This window comes from Lycium ferocissimum, unplaced genomic scaffold, assembly GCF_029784015.1.
Source record: "Lycium ferocissimum isolate CSIRO_LF1 unplaced genomic scaffold, AGI_CSIRO_Lferr_CH_V1 ctg11906, whole genome shotgun sequence".
Lineage (NCBI taxonomy): Eukaryota > Viridiplantae > Streptophyta > Magnoliopsida > Solanales > Solanaceae > Lycium > Lycium ferocissimum.
The window spans coordinates 11,928-33,693 of NW_026714086.1; the positions used below are offsets into that span (position 1 = coordinate 11,928).

At 39.2% G+C, this 21,766-nt stretch overlaps 1 non-coding gene and 1 pseudogene across 1 annotated transcript; both read right to left on the bottom strand.

Moving 5' to 3' along the window:
- Nucleotides 1-371: 371 nt before the first annotated feature.
- On the bottom strand, nucleotides 372-8,719 carry LOC132041841 (anaphase-promoting complex subunit 8-like; annotated as a pseudogene).
- A 5,597-nt stretch (nucleotides 8,720-14,316) lies between these two features.
- On the bottom strand, nucleotides 14,317-14,421 carry LOC132041842 (small nucleolar RNA R71). The gene has a single exon (XR_009411259.1). It is a non-coding gene; the product is annotated as a small nucleolar RNA R71 (small nucleolar RNA).
- Between the last annotated feature and the right edge of the window lie 7,345 nt (nucleotides 14,422-21,766).

Below are 21,766 nucleotides of genomic sequence, written 5' to 3' on the forward strand. Positions count from 1 at the left end.
ATTAACTAGTGTTCATGGTCCAGTAAACCTTTTCTCTTGCATCTCCAACAAGCAGAACGTCTCATACTAAAGACACGTTTCTTTGATAATGAAATCAACTATAATTAACGATGCCTTTTGATATTGCAGTGAGACGTTCACAAGCATGAACACACTCACCAGTAACCTTACACATGACAAAGTTTCTTTCATAATACTGCAAATAGCAAAGATACTTAGGGTGGAAAATGCTCAACATCCATTTCATATCTTATTCCTCTGAGTAGACTTTTTGCTGTCTCCTTCTCCTGCATCAATAACCATAATGGATGCTGTTCAAAGGTTTGCTTAATAGGTGCACAATTTAACTTAAACATTGAGATGATGACTCTTCATCTAATTAGAAACAAGAAGGTAACATAAGCAACTGGGCCAGAATAATCAAGAAGGAGGGTGCAATAAACCTCTGCTTCTTCAAATCTCTTTTGAGTTTTATAGTATCTAGCAAGGAATATTAAGGCTTCAACCATGTTTGGACCTTCTCGTTCTTCAGCTTCCATCCTTTCCAACTTCTTGTAGTAAAATGCCGCTTCATCAGAATGGCCGAGTTCAGCATGCAGTTTTGCTGGGTGGTGAAGTGCAATTGCTTCTCTATCGTTACAACTCGCAGCCCTTCTGTAACATTTGATTGCCTCTTCAAGCATATGAAGCTGTTCTATCTCATAGCATTGGGCCATGCCAATCCATAACCGAGAATCATTAGGCGGCAAGAACACTGACTTTTTAAAGTAGTTAAGGGCATTCCCATCATCTCATATGCTTGCCCTAACCCATACCACGCTTGATAATAACATGAGTCTATGTCCACAGCCCACCTATATGCATCAACGGCTGTTGGAGTTTTTTTTTGTCACGACCCAACCGGAGGGCCGCGACGGGCACCCGGTGCCCGGGCACCTCTTAACATACTTTCACAGTTACATCTAGTGAGCCACATAGCTAAATCATACTTTCCATCCATTATTCATACTAATTCCGTTGGGCAACAATACATATATATATCATCATCAATAACAATGCCCATATAGATGTACATAAGCCGACGAGGCTAACAAAATGATATCCAAAATATAGGCCGACAAGGCCAAACACATCTAACCATATACACATGTCTACGAGTGTTATATCCCGTATTTCGTACATTGGGACAATCCGGTTTAACTATGGTAAGTTAGGGACAAGACCATTCCGGGATACAGAGTCGGGACTTTTGACCTTCGATTTCGTTTTGAGACACAAGTTGTTCATGAATTTGTTGGCATGGAACATTTAGGAAAATTTGAAACCAAAAATGGAATATTTGGAAGTTTGAAATTCATGAAAATTGGCCATGTTGGCCATGTGGCTTGGAAATGGTCCCCACACATTTGGTGGCCAAATTAAATTGGTCCAACACATGTGTGGGCCAAGGTACACTTGTGCCATTCATATAAGGGCACAAAAGATGACTAATTTAATCATTCTCATCATCTTCCAACACTTAGAAATTTCATGAACCTTGAAGAACAACAACCATAACCTCTCGGCCAAAGAGAAAAAAAAATTGAAGATCAATTTGAGCTATCACAAAAATATTTCCTTCATGCAAATCCACTAATTTGAGGTCCCTAAGTAACATGGAAGTGTTGTTCGGTTCATCCAACCATCCGTTTTGTCAATCGCAAACCCTAGCCTAATTGTGAAGTTGAAGAAGAAAGGTAAGATTTAATCTTGTCTTATGCGTTATGAATGGTGTATGCATGTTGTAGTATGCTAAAATGGATGAAAATCATGAAATATGGCATGTTGGAATTGAGGCCGTGTATGCAGGGTATGGCCGTGTAGGGGTGTGTGTGTTGTGTTGTGTTGAAGTAATGAATTAAAGTTTAGTTAGCATATTTTGAGTGTTGTAGAGTGAAGAAATGGATGAGAATCATCAATATGTATATATGTAGTGTTGGCCGAAAATGGGCCATATTATGTGACAAGGAATGGATTAATGTTAATTAGTATTTTAGTTGTTGTCGTTATGAATTCTATGTTGACGATAGTAGTTTAATGACTCAAATTGATATCGTAAGTGTTGTGGGCTGAATTGGAGATTATTGTGCATTTGATGTAATTTTTATATTTATGAGAATGACATTGTTAGAGTATGGATTATTGGTGCAAATTACGATTCGGAAGTTAGAAATGTATTATGGATGTGGTCCTCGTTGGTTTGGGCGCTTTTCGGGTAAATTGGGAGGTATTTGGGAAGGTTGAAATATTGTGTGAATTGTTTACAATGTTCTTGAATGTTGTTAGTATGAGTTCGGACGAGTATTTGAATGTATAAGCGTTGATGTTGGCTTGAAGGTAAGCCGTTGAATTGAAAATAGTGAATGTCGTTGGGCTATGTTGAAAGAGTATTTAATGTTAGAATGCATTTTTAATTGGTTATTGATGTTGCTAGTTTGGTTATTGGTGTTGTGGTTGTTGATTTGGCCGAGTTGAATTCTCGAGGTTGGTGTATTTACAGGGGAAGTGCTGCCCAAATTTCTGTAGAATTTGATGTTAGTTTAGAATCGGGTCCTAAATACCTTTAGCTAATGTTTGGCTTATTATGACGTATTTGTAGATCTTAGAGAGCCCGAAGTTTGAGTTTGGACTAGTTTCGAGGGCGGACGAGGTATATAAAGCTTACCCTTCCTTCTTTTGGCATGTCTTAGATATGGCTAAGTTATGATATGTTATGAGCTTCGGGGGTAATTCCATTCTTAAAAATCCGAGCACGTTTATGAGTCGTATTTGCTTTTGATGTTGGCATCCTTATATGGACAAGCTATAGTTTATATGTCTTTGTATGATTGATTCTCAAACATTGCATAAAAAGTTTTGTTTTCAAAAGAGTTTTGTAACTACAAACGTCCGTAACTTTCACAGACAGAATCGGATGGCTTTGATATGTTCGTAAATGATCCTATGACGTATAATAACTATGATTTTTCATGGGCGGGCCCGACTTGAGTCGACACCCCTCCGTGGGCCCCGCGACTTTCCTTATGTACTTCTGACGATTTTTGAAAGAATTTAACATGACTATCTTTCCGACCCCCGACTATGATTACTTATTTATCTGTTGAGTCTGAAATGAGGATTTTTACGCATGTGATTTTAAGACGTGACTAAGGTTACTGAAGTTCGGTTTGATATGTTCCCGAGTAATATCCGGAGGAAATTCGATTTGACTATTGTCTTGGTTTTGAAATAATAGTTCGCTTTGGTTATTCTGTTGAGTTTGTAATAAAGATTTGTATGCATATGGCTACCTACGATTCTGCTCGTGCGTTCTGTTGTTACATCTTTCACCGGATCCTGGGCCGGTTGTTATCGTGCGCACTATTCTGAAGTATGATGTGTTTCCGAAGTATGATGTGATACGAAGTATGATGTGTCGGTACGCCGAGCCCCTCTTGGCCGGGTACCGTGTATATATGTTATGATGTGTGACGGAGATGTTCGGAGATATAAAACCTTCTGAAGTATGATGTGTTGTGGCGCCCAGATGGAGTGGCGACCACGTTCCGTCCGCCGGGTCCCATTACGGACCGTATGTGATATGATATGATATGTGATGATCTGATGATACGATACGATGTGTGATATGGTATGTGATAATATGACGATATGATTTGATTTACCGAGTCCCTCACTAGAGGGTTGGGTACGGTGTGTTTATGATTATTATATTATATATGGATCGGGCCGTACGTTCCTCGGCACTATTATATTATATATGGATCGAGCCGTACGTTCCTCGACATTATTATATTATATATGGATCGGGCCGTACGTTCCTCGGCATTATCGTATTATTTATGGATCGGGTCGTACGTTCCTCGGCATTCGGTTAATGTCAGCTCATATGATGTGTTTGATTTTCCGTAAGTATGAAACAGAAATGTTTTTCAAAAGAAAGCGAGGCATTTTGGCATTCTGATTATCATATTTGTCTTTTGTATCCCCTATGTATGATTTGTATGTTAGATACAAGCACTTTAGTGTCCTGGCTATTGTGCCCACGTTCTGTACTCCTTATTCGGTTATGACTTCGTTTTCTGTATTCTATGCTTTGCATACTCAGTACATATTCCGTACTGACCCCCTTTCTTCGGGGGCTGCGTTTCATGCCCGCAGGTACAGACGCACAGTTCGGCGATCCGCCAGTCTAGGACACCTATTCTGCCGTTGGAGAGCTCCCTTTATTCCGGAGCCTACATTTTGGTATATATTCTTCCGTTGTATATGTATCTGTGTATTCAGGGGTACGGCGGGGCCCTGTCCCGTCATATGATTCTGTTGTTCTGTCTAGAGGTCTGTAGACATAGATGTGGGTTATGTACAGTTTTGTTCGGATGCGTTGAGTAAGTTGTGTTTGTGCGGCCCATCCGCCGTGGCAGCCTTGTCGGCTGCGTGTATGTATGCTTTGCTACGTTATGTATATTATGATAGCCTTGCCGGCTTCTGTGCAGTATATGTTTGTATGCGTCAGTTTGGAGCCACGTCTGATACTGATTTATGTACGAGTCGTTTGTATGCCGAATCTGGTTAGTGAGCGCGTATGGGTGCCCAGCTCGGGCACTAGTCACGGCCTACGGGGTTGGGTCGTGACAGAAGAGCCTCTAAGGAGAGTATGTCATATCATATAGGCGGGACAGGACCCCGCCATGCCCATAAATAAGCACACAAAAGAATGAATACCAAAAGTTGTAGCTCCGAATGAAATGGAGCTCCGCTATGTAGTCCCTGAGTAATAAAGCTATGGATCAAGCCTGTCTCCCTGGCCACCTGCGGGCATGACGTAGCGTCCACAAACAAAAGGACGTCAGTACAAAGAATGTACTGAGTATGTAAAGCATGATCAACATCATTATGAAAGCATAATAGACAACATAAGAAATAGCATAGGATGGGAGATAGAAGTATCATCATCATAAAAACTTACTTTTTTTTCGTAGGGACTTCCTATTTCTAATGCGTGATTGTGTACATACATCCATATCCGTATCCGAACTCATTTACATTCCATATCCATATTCGTATTCGTAGTCATATTTCCATTCATACTCGTATTCATTTACATATTCATATTCATAGCATTTCCATATTCATAGCATATTCGTATTCATATTCATATCATATACATATCATTTACATATACATATAATTTACATAGCATACCCGACCATGAAGGTTCAGTGTTTCACATACCTGGGCCTACCAAGGCTCAGGGTCATACCACACAGCCTACCGAGGCTCGGGGTTGTCCGTACCAACTGCGGTAGCGCGCGCGCAATATATATATATATATATATATATATATATATATATATATATATATTCTACTCGGCCATATAAGCTCGGGGTTTCATAATAGCTATACATAGGCACATATACATAAAAGCCCATAAGCATCTTTAGCATCATTACTATCGTCGTTCATTACATCTATCCCTAGAGGATTACTCATCATAGGAGGAATTTAGTACAATCGTAACATATCGAGAATCATGAGCTTAGTAGCTCTTAAAGATAGAATCATTTGGAGGACATCATAGGCTTATAGAAGATTAGATATTTGGCCAAGGAACCATGCCTTATGAAAGAAGGGTTAGCCTTACATACCATTTCGTTCAACTATTCTATCGCTTGAACGTTCTCCTTCAATGCTCACGTTTCTACCTTCATTAGAGTTATACTAACATTAGAAAATCGATAGCTTAGCATACATGACTAAATCTAGAGAAAATTGGACAGCATCTCCTTTATTTATACGACTTCCTCCATATCATATATCAACTCCCCAAACATCAATGATGACACTCACAACATCATAACAATAGTCTTTATTCACCTACATTATCCTTACTTCTCAATTCACTTCCAATCATCCATATTCATGGTCACAACACACGATTACATTCATTCATATACAATGTCTAACCCATGTTCTTAACATCATTTATAACATAATCATAATCACAACATATCAAGAATCATGACTCAATCCAAACTTTTACTCAAAAATGACACTATTCCCACATTCATGACCCATTTTTTATATTCTTCTACAATCCAAGTGTTTTAACTTCTCAACACCTTAAACAACATGGAAATACCATAAAAATTACCTTAGATGGTGTAGAAATGAACCTTGGGTGAAAACACTTCACTTGAGCAAAACCCTAGTTTCACCTTCACTTGGATTCCTTGTCTTGGATGAACTTTAATGGGTTTCTTACACTTGATTAACTTGGTTTGATTTATTTGATCACTAATATCTTATGAATTCTTGTGGGAGAAGTGTGGAGAAGTGTTCTAGAGAGAAGGGGTGTGAAGGGGAAATGAAATTAAATAAACTTGGACCCCTTATTAATAACACAAAATCTGTCCCAACCACTTTCTACGGACCAACATACGGTCCGTATAAATTATCGACCGTATGACTTTGTTTGTAGATTTGGTCCAGAGAGGCTGGCCATCTGGGCTGATTATACGGCCAAACATACGGCCAGTATAATTTGTACGGCCAGTATAATTTGTACGGCCAGTATGTTGGGCCGTATAATGCCCAGTTCTTCCGAACTCATTCTCATCGACTCGTTTGATCTCCAATCCTTATGGAACCTTCTTAACACTTGTTTATCACCTCATTAGAAATCTAAGGGACGTTATAACTTTTCTCCAAAGCATCATTAAATCATCATTAACTTGTTACTCGTAAATCCTTTTCGATACATATCGTATGCCTTGCCTCCTCTTGGCAAACATTCTCCTCTTACCTCGAATGTCTTTGAAATCTTAATTTAGGGTCATCAAATGTCATTCCTTACTTATTGAAATATCGTATACTTCGTGCCCTTCGTTATTCCATTCACTGTGCATTAACGAAAATTTTTTCGAGGTGTAACATTTTCATCTCTACATAGTAATGTCCCATAAGTGTCCAAGCTGACAAATAATTTTTGTTTAATTTGAGCGCCCTCCGAAAATACATAACCAACCTTCTCATGCTGCCCCTTCAAACTGTAATAGTTTCCTATAATGCAACAAGACTCTGGCCTGTATTTATCTGTCAAGAATACTCTGTGTGCCAGATAACTTAAGGCTGAAAAATATTCCTTCGCGTACAGCACATTGGAATACATATCCATGTCTTCAATCCTGTAAGGGTCATTTCTTAGAAGTTCCTCAAATATGACTTCCACTTGGTCAAATTCTCTCAGGCTGTACTGAGCTTTAGCGATTTGGGCCTGGATATAATTACTAAAGCTAAAATTACCTTTCAAGTGCTCATATTTTTCCAATGATTCACTGTGCATACAAAGTTCTTGGTAAGCACTGGCTAGGAAGAAGTCTTTCATCCAGTGGTTATTAAGATTCAGACTCTTCAATGTCTTAATGTTATTACACAGTGACTGCAACTCAGACCAAGCACTCCAGTTCCAAGGATAAACATTTACAGACTCAAGAAGAACTGTCTTCGCAAGATTGCCATTGCCTTTCTGCTTAAGAACAAGACCATACAAATAAAGGCAGAAAGAGTCTGTTGTTCCATTTTTGTGAAGTGTAGATAATTCCCGGTCAAGAAAAACCAAATCCTTGTTCACAGCATCACTTTTGCCCAAGGGTCCCTCAAGTTCAATCATTTCTTCTTCTTTTCGCTTTTCACCAGCCTTCAAGAAAAAGCAAGAAGCAGAGGTAAGGATCATCTGGTACACATTTAAAAAAAAAAGGAATAAAGCTACTTAAGGATGGGCAAAATTGTTTTGATATTTATAGAAGTAAGTTCGATAACATTTGAGAACCAGAACTAAGATGAAATTTATTCAAATGGTGGCACTGGTAACATTTTCAAAGCAAAAGGCAAACAGAAATGGGCAAACTAGCAAAGGTGCCGACTTAGAATAGAACAAGATTTGATACCGACTCATCCATTTCTTTCCTCAATGGCTAACTGAGAAACTTGATTGAGGAGAAGAAGATTGAAAATGAGAAAATTGGAATCCACTAACTTTCCTCCCTTTGACCAATTTCTGTTATCAGTTACGTTAGGGATGGAAATTAAGAAAAGGTGGTTAAGGGCTATTACATTTGTATTAATCAGAATTTGCCTCAAATGACTTCTTTTGCTTCTATCTATGACAAGACTTCACCAAAGATTGGACATTCAGGAGTAAGGTCGAGTCACAAAATAGTTAACACTAGTTTATTATTTTTCTTTGCAACTGTTAATACTTGTTTATTCTTGAATCCATGAGTAAGGTCAATCATATGGATTAAGGAATAACAGAAGGTTAAAAAATCAGATGAAGAAGTGACAAAACAACTAGAATGAAAAACAAATTCAAGTAAACTCCATTGATTCAAATAAATTTTCCAGTCCAGACAACACCACTTATAGGGAAAGCTAAGAGATATAAGAAAAGAGACAAACATCATCATTCAAAGTTTGATGAGAATTATAAGTCTAACTGAGATATTTAAAAAAAAAAAACAACTTCGGTGGTTACACAGGAATGATAAGATGCTAGACTTCAGGGATGAGATTTAGAAGCAAAGTTGAAGGAAAGCTGTTGAAAAAAGTGAAAATAAAGGAAGCTATAAAAGACCATTCACCCTCCCCCTTCCAGCTTGGAGAGGAGTAAGCCAAAGGAACAAGCAAAGGAGAAGAACGGAGAATCATATATAGACTCCAAATGCACTAGTAAGTCGACACCCAGCAATATAAAGGCTCCCAAAATCTTAGCAATCTTTTTCTTGAACAAATGAAAAGACAACACACAAATAATAGAGCTTTCTAATTGGTGGATTTCTTTCTTCTTTAGAGCCAACGGATCTAGAAACAAAAATGTCCACTTTCCATTAAAAGAAATCTCTACCCACATATACTACCAGAATGTTCTATTACTTTTTTTTTAATGACGTGAGGTGTTTCGTTAATAAAAAACATCACATAGATGCATAGTTACAAGAATTTTAAATGCAGAAACAAAACAAAATTGTTGGTCCCTTTACAGTGTGTCAATCTAAGAACAGGAAGCTACCAAAATCCAAAAATTGGTCAGTACTAATTACGATAGCTAACAATATAGCAAAAAACATTGAGTAAGCATTTAGCTTTGAGAGAGTGATTTAGAGTTGAGGTTCCATCAAAACATCTACTATTCATCCCATTCCGTGAACACCAAAACATTAGTTGCAGGGATTATCAAGCTCCAACTCGTATGTGCCTCTCTCATATTCTGTGGCATGACTCAATTCAAGCCAAAAATACAGTAGAACATCCACAAAGGTTAGTGGACATTGGGCAGTGTAAAAACAAGTGGTTGACCGTTTTTACATTCTCCATACATAGTAACACTTGTTGACCAGCTGAAAACCTCTTCTATTGAGATCGTCTTGGTTAAACAGGCCTCATTGAGAGCAATCCAATTAAGGCGCAAAACTTTAATAGGTATCTTGGTCTTTCATATTAATTTCCAAGGCCATCTATCAATCACTTGGTTTTGAATACCAGAATTATAAAGGCTTTGTTATTCCCCCAACATATGGTGTCTTGTTGACCTTCATCAAATGTTGTACCCCTCCATTTTTGCTAGCAAATCCATCAAGCCCTCCATTTCCCAGTCTCTTACAGACCTTCTAAGACAAAATCCCAATTACTGTCATTTATGTTTTGTGCTATGGATAAATTCTTGTCTAAAGCAATCTGAAACAGGCTAGGTTGTTCATCCAGTAATTGAGCAATTTGTCTTTCAGAATCTAATGTGAGCTCCATTGCCTGGTTTGAAATAAGCATTCTAAAACACTTATTCCCTAATTTACTGATGTACTTCCAAGGACCTACAAGGTGCATTAGAACTTCTACTGCTCCAATTGTCTTTTTTTCCATGCTTGGCCTTGATCATGTCCTTCCAGAGGCTTGATTCTCCTGTGCCATACCTCCAAAGCCATTTCATTAGTAGACATTTGTTGTGAACAACTAAATCTTTGATTCCTAAACCTCCATTGCATTTTGGTTGTCTGACTCTATCCCACTAATTAAATGGAATTTGTGAGAGCTGTTATTTCCTTCCCAAAGGAAATCCCTCCTGATTTTGTCCAATTGCTTTAACACCTTTATTGCTTTAACACCTTTTTGGGGATGGGGAACAATGAAATGTAGTGTGTTGGCATGTTGTAAAGAACACTATTGATGAGAGTTAATTTGTACCCATAGATAGATATTGAAGCTGACAAGCTAATCTCTTTTCAAATTTTCCAATAACACCATTCCATATCTCACAATTTTTTAATTTGGAACCCAATAGGAGACCTAAGTATGTGGTAGGTAGTGTCCCAATACTGCAACCCCGTCCCATGATACCTGAAAGCTCCTATATATTAGGCAAATGGTTAACAGGATAGATGATACTTTTTGGCACATTGACATGTAACTCTTACAGAGCTTCAAAAAAGAAAGGTGTTAGGTTCAGGTACATAACTTGTGATTTTTCTGCCTCATATAACACTAAAGTATCATCAGTATTCGACAGGAGAGATATCATTAGCTGAAGGTTTGTAATTGTTTTTGAGAAACTACTACTCCCTCCGTCCCGAAAAGATTATCCTCTTTTGACTTGAAACAAAATTTAAGAAATAAAGAAAGACTTCTGAAATGTGTGATCTAAATCAAGCCTTAGATATTTGTGTGGCTGTAAATCATCTCATAAAGTTAAATTGTTTCTAAATATAGAAAGGTGACAATCTTTTTGGGACAGACTAAAAAGGAATGGAGGACAATCTTTTTGGAACAGAGGAAGTATATCTTTGGACCTTCCAGTGCAATTGAGTCTTTTATTTTCAAACTGACATACGTTAAAGTCTCCTCCAATCACCCATTGGTCACTCAAGATACCTCTTCTTGCTCCGAGCTCCTGCTGTAGTTCTTCCCTCTATACTGGTATGTGGTCCCGTAAAAGACCACATGACGTCCTCCTGTAAACTTTCAAGTATATAGGTAATTATTTAATTGCCTTGATAAGAGTCAATACATTTCCAGATCATAATCCCACCTATGGTACCAAAAGCCTTTAATTTTTCCCATTGAGCCCACATGTCCCCCATTTTTGATGTATCATAGTTGTTGGGCTATTTTCCATTTTGGTTTCCCAGAGGCAAAATATTTTCCCTCCATTTTTTTTAAAAGCAAAAAAAAAAAAAAAAAAAAAAAAAAAAAAATTCCCTCCATTTTCAAACTAGTGAGGCTAGAGCACTCCTTTTATATTATTAAGACTCTGAATGTCCTAGCTAAGGATTTTAACTTTCATTTAGATAAAATCTTGCAGCGCTTGCCCCTGTCTATTTTACTACCCTGTCATAGTTAATGCCACAAATTAAATTTTGTATCTCAGCTTCCCCTTTCTTCTTTCACTTCTTGTTAGTTGTGGCGGGTGACCCTTTTTCTTGTCTTTGAACTTGTCATTTTGGCCCATCCTAAGAATTATATCCAAAAGTTCATGCTCGTATCCAACTGTATTGATCTCAAAGCTTTGCATCCTTTCCTCATAACCATTTTCGTTCAATTGGAGGTTTCTACAACATTAGATTTGTTAGCGGAAACGTAAAAGAAAGAACACAAGATTTAACATGGTTCTGATCAAAATGATCCTACGTCCACCAGAGAACAGTTGCCTTTTATTATTAATAAAGGAAGGGGAGATTTCCCAATTACACTTAAGAGAATTGCTCTCTCAACTCTCTACTCACTACAAAGGATTGTATTAATTTTGGGATGATGAACAAAGAAGAATTGCATCTCATTTTATAGGCATAAAATGACTTGGGCTCCAATTATGCTACATGGCATTTCAATTCTCCTCCACATCTTTGGCTCCAAGCAATGCATTTTTGACTCCAAGTAATGCATTCTTTAGCTCCAAGTAAATCGTCCTTTGGCTCCAAGTAATAGAAATCATCCAACTAAAATTATCACATGGATTTTTCTGTCACATGACAAAAAGCCAACTATTTCAATCTCCACCTTGGTTTGCGTCACGAGCATGCGTATGAACAACTCAGGCCAAAACTTCTAAGCTTACTGGGAAACCCCGTTGTAAGAAATAAGAAGAATCAAACCATTGTTGAACATACCACCTCCACCTAACAACTGTTCTCTCGGAGTTGCATCAACATGTCTGCAGCGTTATCGTCTGTGATAACCTTCACGACCTTGATAGTGCCCTCTTCAACAACATCTTTAATAAAATGAAATCTGACATCAATGTGTTTAGTGCGCCGATGTGGCGTGATTTTACGCCACAATCGATGCCTTTTAGCTATAAGTTTTACTTGTTTTTAAGCGAGTCTATGTGATTTTACGTGTTTTCTAGTGTTTTTCAGGAAAAGGAACAGATTTGACTTGATCACGGTTGAAGTGCAAGAACAGGTCGTAAATGCAGTTTACGGACCGTATTCTACAATACGGGCCGTATTCCATGGTCGTATTAAAGGATTTCAGAAACAGAAAGTCAAGTTGGGAAGATGGTGATTTACGAGTTGAGTTTACGGACCGTATTTCAGTTTACGGTCCGTATTCCATCTCGTATTTAACCAATCGAGCAGTTGGCAGAAAGTCTGACTTTTGGAAGCTGAAAGACGACGAGGAGGTTTACGGACCGTAAACCACTTTACGGTCCGTACTTTAGAAGATTGAGATTTCACAGAATTGAGAAGACGACCTGGGCCTGAACCACTTTACGGTCCGTAAAGTGATTTACGGACCGTATTTCGTACTGACGGGACTAAAATGCAAATCTGTAACTTGTGTATTTTCCAAACATATAAATAGTCCATTGTAGGGTTTTATTAGGGAGTTCAGATATTTCTAGCTTTTGACTTAGAACATAAAATACTCTCAAGTTTTTGAAGGTTCTAACATCAATCCAATTATTCTCAATTCCTCTTTTATTCAAAGTAAGCAATTATGAATTCTTCAATTTCTTGTTTCTTGTTCTTTGTCATGAGTAGCTAATTTCCCTTACTAGGGTTGTGAACCCAATTGATGGGTGTTTTGTGATTGGGTTGTGATTGATATACAAATAATGGATTATTAGGGTTTGTTTATTCTTCATTCTTCATTCATAATTAATGGTTGCAAACATTGATTAAAGCCACAAACCTTGATTTATTTGGGAAAATAATTAGGGTTGGAAAGAGTAAACAACAAGAACTCAAAGCATTAAACTTTGTTTAATAAATTCACTTAGGAATAAGAAGAATTTACTTGGCATGATTAATCATTCTTCATAACCACTTTCTTATATTTGGGAAAATCATAGAAAGAAATAATCTTTATCTATTGGAAAATAGTATAGATTCATATAGTGATTAAGTGCATTGAAATAATGATCCATTAGAAGTATATCAAGATCAATACCCATGATCATACACTTTATCTAAAGGGGACACAACCTTAGCTTCTTTTACCATAAATTCACAATCAAATCAATAGTTAGCAATCAGTTACTAAAAACCCAATCTTTACCAAAATCATCGGATTAAGACATTAGACCTAAACATAGCAATCTACGAATTTAGTAACCTTTTCACACCCTATTCCCTGTGGGATTCGACCCCAACCTTGTTGGGTTACTATATTTGACAACGTCCGCGTTATACCATTAATAGGTGTAATTTGAGCGTATCAAAATTTTGGCGCCGTTGCCGGGGAATACGGTTTTCAAATTACTAAATAAGTGTTTGCTTTGATTAAAGTTTTTTTCTTAATCCATCACACCTTGTTTGCTACTTTGTGTAAACCAGGTGATCATGAATCAAAATCAAAGAAAATCATCGTCCGGTAATCGAGCATAATCGTTTGAACAATCAAGCGATGAATCGATGAGGAGAATATTTTTGCTGAGCTTGCTCAAGAGGAAGACTATGCATCTGCTATTGTTCAACCTCGAGTTGGAGCTGCGACTGTGAAAAGTAACTCAACTTTATACCAGCTGTTGAAACTTGAGGGATACTTTCGAAATTCTACCGAAAATGACCCTCAACATCATTTGCAGAATTTTGTGGACGTGTGTGCTAATCACATCCAGAACAATGTTCCACAGGACGCTATTCGGTTGAGGTTATTCAAATATTCTTTAGCTGGAGAAGCGAGAACATGGTTCGAGAAGTCGTCTTAACTCTATTACTTCATGGGCGAAGAAATGGCAGAATCGTTTTTCGATTAAAAAGTGGTACCCCCCTAGCAAGAAGCCGAGATTCGAGACAAGATCTATGAATTCAAGCGGCGGCGGGGGAACAACTATATGAAGCTTGGGAGAGGTTCAAAGAATATTTGCAGAAAAGCCCAAATCATGGTTTTTCGGAGAATATATTAATGGAAAAGTTCTACCGAGGGTTAGATCCGGTGACACAGTCAGTAGCTAACAACGCAGCTGATGGGTGTTTTATGAACAAGACCTTTCGACGAGTGACCGCCATACTTAACAAGCTGACAACTCATAATCGGGCTTGGCACTCGAACAATCTTCGATGTGATACCATACGGTAGTGCTATGCTCCGAATATAGTGAAGGAGAATCAGACACCCAATAGAGACATTGGCGAGCTTGCAACAAATATTTCCTTATTCGACGAAGAAGTTTGATGAATCTCAAATCAAAAAGGTAAATGTTTGTGAGGATGATGCCGGTCTACCAAAAGGGATGTACCATGCTCAAGATGGTCCGTTCCTTGATGGGCCACCTATGCGAGGTCGAAGATGCTAATTATGTTAATAACTCTCAAGGGGGTTATCCGAGACGAATTACTGTGGTGGCTATCGAATCGAATCGAACCAATGGAGACCTCGGCAAGGTCGTGGTGCCTACAAAACTCGGGAACTACAACAATAACTATGGTGGTGCGAACCAAGGGGGCTACAACAACAGCAACAATTTTGGGAACAAGAGTTCCAATCCTTATATACCACCGAAAGAGCAGTCATCAGAGCAGGGTAGTTCAAAAGTTGAATCAATGCTTGAGAAGATTCTGGCTAATCAATCGAAGTCTGAAAGGACTTTATCTGGGCTGACAGAAACAGTGGGTTCTCACACAGCGGCTATTCAGAAGCTTGAGTCGCAGATGAGGGATATATCCAGAGAGCAGCACCCTCCTAAAAAGGGAGGACTTCCGAGTGACACTATTCCAAATCCAAAGAATGGCGGAGGCGGTGTAGACAGTGTGTTTGCCATTACTACTAGGAGTGGTAAAACAATCCGAGGGGCTGATGAGAAGGTGATTGATCTTGAGCCAATAGATGATGACGATGAGGTGCAGTATGAAGCACCCATTGTTGTTGATAAAAATGCTACTGACAAGAAGGTCGCTGATATTTCGGAGATTGCGGAGACCACCGAAAACACTAGCAAGCGACCGTGAAAGGGCTCTCCGCCCTTTGACTCGGCTTTCAAATCTACACCACCTTTTCCTCAAAGGTTGGTGAAGAAGAAGGAAGATGCTAAGTTCGAGAAATTTCATGATCACCAAGAAGCGATTATCTCTTAATTTTCCCTTCTTGGATCCGTCAAGGAGATGCCGGTTTTGCTAAATATGTGAAGGATTTGCTGACCAAGAAGAAAACGGTTCAACATGAAACCGTAAGTTTGACTCACACGGTGAGTTCCATCATCTCAACCACTACTGTTCAAAAGAAGGGAGATCCTGGGGCGTTCACCATCCCTTGTTCTATTGGGCACCATGATTTTGCTCGTGCTTTGTGTGATAATGGGGCGAGTATTAATTTGATGCCCTTGCTATATACAAACAATCGGGGGTTGGGGATGCCAAGGCCGACTACTATGAGATTATAGATGGCTGATAGGTCTATCAAGAGACCTGTTGGGGTGGTTGATGATGTACTTGTGCGGGTTGGTGCTTTTATGTTGCCCGCTGATTTTGTAATTCTTGACTGTGCGGTTGATAGGGACATTCCTATTATTCTGGGGAGACCTTTCCTTGCTACAGGGAGAGCTCTGATGGATTCGGAAAAAAATAAAATCAAGTTCCGAGTCAACGATGAAGAAGTGACGTTTCAGGCCAGCAAAGCGATGAAGTTACCAAGTGCTTACGAGAGCATTTTGGTAATTGATTCGGTTGACGTTATTGATGAAGCAGTGGAGTTCAAGATGGAAGAAAGAAGTTTGGGTGAAGCTCTAGCTGGTATTCTCGTTAATTTTGATGCTGAAGATATGGAAGGTTATGTGGAGACAGTAAATTCACTTGTTGGGTTGGGATCATATTCTTACCAACCAAAGAAGCTGAATCTTGATACGAAAAATAGAATCACGCCTCCAAAGAAAGCCTTCTATCATTGAGCCACCTAAATTGGAGCTTAAACGCCTTCCCTCACATCGAAGTATGAGTTCCGGGTCCGGAAAATACATTGGCGTTGATTGTGTCGCTCATCGACCGAGGAACAAGGTTGTACAGCTTTTGGAGGTATTGAGGGAGTACAGGCGTGCTCTTGGGTAGACCATAGCTGACATTCGGGGTATTCCATCTGGGATCTGTGAGCACAAAATTCAGTTGGAGGAAGGTAGTAAACCAAGTGTAGAGCATCGAGGCGACCGAACGAGAACATGCAAGAGGTAGTCAAGAAGAGATCATCAAGTGGTTAGATCCGAGTGGTTTACCCGATCGCCGATAGTAAACGGGTGAGCCGGTCCAATGTGTTCCTAAAAAGGGCGGCATCACTGTGGTGCCAAATGCAAAGAATGAGTTGATCCCAACGAGAACTGTGACCGGGTGGAGAGTTTGCATGGATTATCGAAAGCTCAACTCAGCCACATGCAAGGACCATTTTCCCATGCCTTTTATTGATCAGATGCTTGATAGGCTAGCGGGGCGTTCCTATTATTGTTTCCTTGATGGTTATTCAGGCTACAACCAGATAAATATTGCTTTGGAAGACCAAGAGAAGACCACTTTTACATGTCCTTATGGGACATTTGCATTTAGCAGGATGCCGTTTGGGTTTTGTAATGCACCAACCACTTTTCAGAGGTGCATGATGTCAATTTTCTCTGACATGGTAGAGGACTACTTGGAGGTGTTCATGGATGATTTTTCTGTGGTAGGGGATTCGTTTTGTTATAGCCCGTATTTCGTACGTTCGGATATTGTGAGGCAATGGTGAAAAGTTGAGGACAAGACTATGTTCTAAAACAATTTTAATGAACGAGTTGCTAGGATTATTATTTATGAACATTGGTATTATGGAAATATTGAGAAAAGTTAAGGGCAAGAAGAGAAATTTGCAAAATGGGCCGTGGAAATAATGCGGAAGGTCAGGGACAAAATGGTAATATTGAGAAAAGTCGAGGGGCAAAATGGTCATTTCACGAGTAATCAAGAAATTCCTAGGAAAAGGCCATGTGGCCGAAAAAAAAAACAAGGGGAAAAGAGACAAGGAAAGAACTTAGTCATCTTTTGGAAATTTGAAGAAAATAAAAGAAAAGTCAAGAAAAGAAAAGAAAATTCTAGAGAAAAAGAAAGGATGAAGGGAGGGGCATGTGCCCCTCACATGCTTATATAGCTATATATATGTGTGTGTGATCATATTTTATGAAGGAGAGAAAGAGAGAAAGAAAGAAAGAAAGAAAAAGAAAAGAGAGAGGGAGTCACGGCCAAAGGGGCTGGCCGGATTGCCCTTTGAAATTGATCATGGAAAAAATGTTTCTTCATGCCTTCATGATAATTGGAGGGTCCTCTTCGATGTGGAGTAGTTGTTGGAACAAGAAAACCATTCGTTTTTCCAAAAAATACTCCTAGCCGTGTGAAGAAGTTGAAGGGAGAAGGTAAAATTCAATACTTTCTTGCATGTGTTATGGATGTTTAAACATGTTGTCATGTGTTGATATAGGTGGTTGGTGTAGGAGGAATAAATTGAATTGATTTAGTATTCTTGATCGATTGTTATGTAGATTCTATGATGAAAATGAATGTTTGATGACTCGTGTTGGAGTTGTAATGGTTGTAGAAATTTCGGGTGGTGTGTGTGTGCCTATGATGAATTAACTTTACTTAGTGTTCTAATTGTTGTGGTGAACTCTATAATGTAGAATAGATGAAAAGTGTGAAGTTAGGCAATGTTGAAGTTGTAGCCGTATGTGCATGTATATTGGTTGTTGTTGTAATGTATAGAAAAGAATGGAAATTCATGAAAACTTATGTATGGTGGGGTGGCCGAATGGTATAGAATTGGTAAGTTATGGTAATTGACGTTATTTGACATTTTAGTTGTTGTCGTTATGGATTATGTTATGTAGAATAAAGGTTGTTGTTGAAGTTAAAGTATGTGAATGGTAATGAAATACATGGTTGTTGTTGAAGTTGAAGGTTTCGGATTAAGTAGTAGGTTGATCAAGTTGTTGGAATAATATGTGAATTAAATTGAATGGAATTGAATTGGATGGAATTGGATATTGAAGTGTGCTAGAATACTTATTGGTATTGTTGATAGTTTGGCCGGGTTGAATTCCCGGATTGTTGTTGATTAAAAATTGGTCGAGATAGACTCTCGGGGACGGTATGTTTATAGGGGAGATGCTGCCGAAATTCCGGCAGATCATAAGTGAAGGAACTTGAAAGGATACGACAAGTATATGCCAATGAATCTAATGGTTGCATCAACTTTCTTGAATGTAGACTAGCGGAACCAAGCTTGGATGAATAAGCATAGCTAGTAAGGCGTGGCGCAGGTATGTTAAGGCTAAGCCCTTTTCTTTCTACGGTATGAATCACATAATGAAATATTATAAATGCTCCCATAACGACCTTATTTTCAAAGTTAGAATTTATGATTTCAAAACATGATTTCTTCTTAAAAGTTATAAATGTTTTCAAAAATATTCATTTTCTCCAAAAATCTAAGTTTTACGTTTTGATAGTTTTCATGACTAAAACGACGACTATGATTTTATGACGACAAGGATGATGATATAAGAAGACGTCTATGATGAATATGTCAAGGATATGTTCTTACCATGGATACGACGATATGAAAATGTTAAGCTATTTTCGAATAATGACTATTTTTAAAGGTTCCAAAGTGCATGATATGATATGATGTGATCTGATATGACATGTTCTATGTTTTCTTAATGTTGCCCTTCGTTGATAGTCTCACCTTAAATAATCGTTCCTCCAAGGTGAGACATGACGATCCGGGTAAATCCATAGTATAATCGGAGGTTACCGACCTTACGTCACTCCGATAGAGTTATAGCTTTTCTTCGAGCTCTCCTGCATGCTATGACATGATATATGTATGAGTATACGTATATGTATATGTATATGGGGAAGATGGGGAAAAGGACCCGCGCTATAGGCGCACAAAACACGATCGGTTGGAGAATGATATGATATCGTCCCGACGCGGATGCCGGGACGCGGGATAAGTGGTTAAATGGATCGGAGCCGACGCCTCGGCAATATGGTATGTTCTATTTTCTTTATATATGAAAATGAGATGTTTTCAAAGAAAGAATACGTACATGTATATACAAATGGATCGGGCCGCACGTTCCGCAAAGCAATGTATATGGATCGGGCCGCACGTTCCGAAAGATAGTATATGGACGGCTGCACGTTCCGCAAAGATTAAGCATGCATGATTCCGCCTTAAGAGGCACTCATACTTACGAGTTACAGCCTCTTCACACGATATGCTTTATATAGCTTACCGTGCACATGATATGTCTCTTATGTACGCAGATACTCTCTTTCACGCGACATGCTCTACATCTCTTATTACGTTATCGTTCATGCCTTACATACTCGCACAATGCTCGTACCGACCCTCTTCCGGGTCGCGTTTCATGCCGCGTGCAGTACACCTGCACGGATGAAGACGTTCCAAAAAAGTTGGCAAACCCTTTGTTCCGGAGTGTCGCCGAGTCAAGATACTATGCCATGATGTTTCATTCGAAGTTAGAGACTTTGCAGACAGAGTCGTGGGTTTTGGGAGCCAGTTTGTATCATGATATGAGTTGTGTACAGTCATATCTCTTATTTGATTTAAAAGCAACGAAAGAGTCTTATTATGTATGAGTAATCTTATTAAGTATGTTTGCTTTAAAGGTTCAAAAAAAAAAAAAAGAGACGTAGTAAGAGTCGGGTTCGCTCGGCTCGATTCTGACGGGGTCGGTGCCATCACACCCTGATCAAGATTAGGGTGTGACACGTTTGAAGATTGTCTTGGCCATCTGGGTCAAGTCTTTGAAAAGGTGTGGAGAGACCAATGTCGTTCTAAATTGGGAGAAGTGCCATTTTATGGTGAAGGAAGGGATCGTCCTTGGTCACAAAATCTCCGGGGTGCGGAATTGAGGTCGATCAAGCAAAAATTGATGTGATTGCAAAAACTTCCACCACCTATCTCAAGCCAAAGGTGTCTGCAGCTTTTTTGGGACATACTGGTTCTACAAAGCGCTTCATCAAAGATTTTTCCAAGATTGCTAACCCCATGTGCAAGCTTCTTGAAAAAGAGGCTAAGTTTGCCTTTGATGATAAATGCCGAAAGGCGTTTGATGAAGTTGAAAGAGCGTCTTACCATCGCTCCTATTATTGTTGCTCTTGATCGGTCCCCCGCTTATTGAACTAATGTGTGATGCTAGTGGTTTTGCAATAGGTGCTGTTCGCAGAGCACAATAAAATTATGCATCTGATCTATTATGCAAGCGAACACCGAATGCTGCCCACATGAATTACACTGATAGAGCAAGAGTCAGCTTTTGCCATTGTGTTTGCTTTTGTAGTTTCGGGCCTACTATTGGGTCCAAAGTTGTGGTTTACATCGATCATGCGCAGCCTTCGAGATATCTCATGGCAAAGAAGGAAGCAAAGCCGCGACCGATCGGATGGGTGCTGTGCTGAAGAGTTTGATTTTGAGGTAAAAGACCGCAAGGGTAGACAAAATCGTGTTGGTCGACCATCTTTCTCGACTTGAGGAGGGTGCCGGGCAACCCTCACGAGCTCGATATCGATGATGCTTTTCCGGATGAAAGGGTGTTGGCTGTGCACATGGAGGTGGCACCATGGTATGCCGATATTGCAAATTATTTGGTCACGTGTATAATTCGGAGAAGATATCAAAGCCTACCAAAAGAAGAAATTCTTGCGGGATGCTCGAGCATTACCGGGACGAGCCTTATTTGTTCCGAACACGTCCGACAACATCATTCGGCGATGTGTTCGGAAAATGAAGTGATGGCAATTCTAAAGGCATGCCATGACTCTCCGTCAGTCATCATAGTGGAACTCGGACCATGCCAATAAGGTATTTGAGTGCGGCTATTCCGGCCGACTATCTTTCATGATGCTAATCTTTTGGTGCGGTCCGTGATCGTGTCGAGGCAAGGGAATATCGGCGTGATGCGCAAGAAATGCCCATGAATTTTGTTATGGAGGTGGAAGTGTTTGATGTCCGGGGGATCGACTTTATGGGGCCTTTTGTGAGTTCGGTGGGAATGAAATACATCTTGGTAGTGGATTATGTGTCAAAATGGGTCAAGCGGTGGCTTTACCCAATAATGAAGCCAGCGTGTTATGGGCGTTTTCTTAAGAAGAACATATTTACTCGTTTTGGTACTCCGAGGGCAATAATAAGCGATGGTGGATCCACTTGCAATAAAGAGTTTACGGACCCATGGGAAAAGAAACAAAGGGG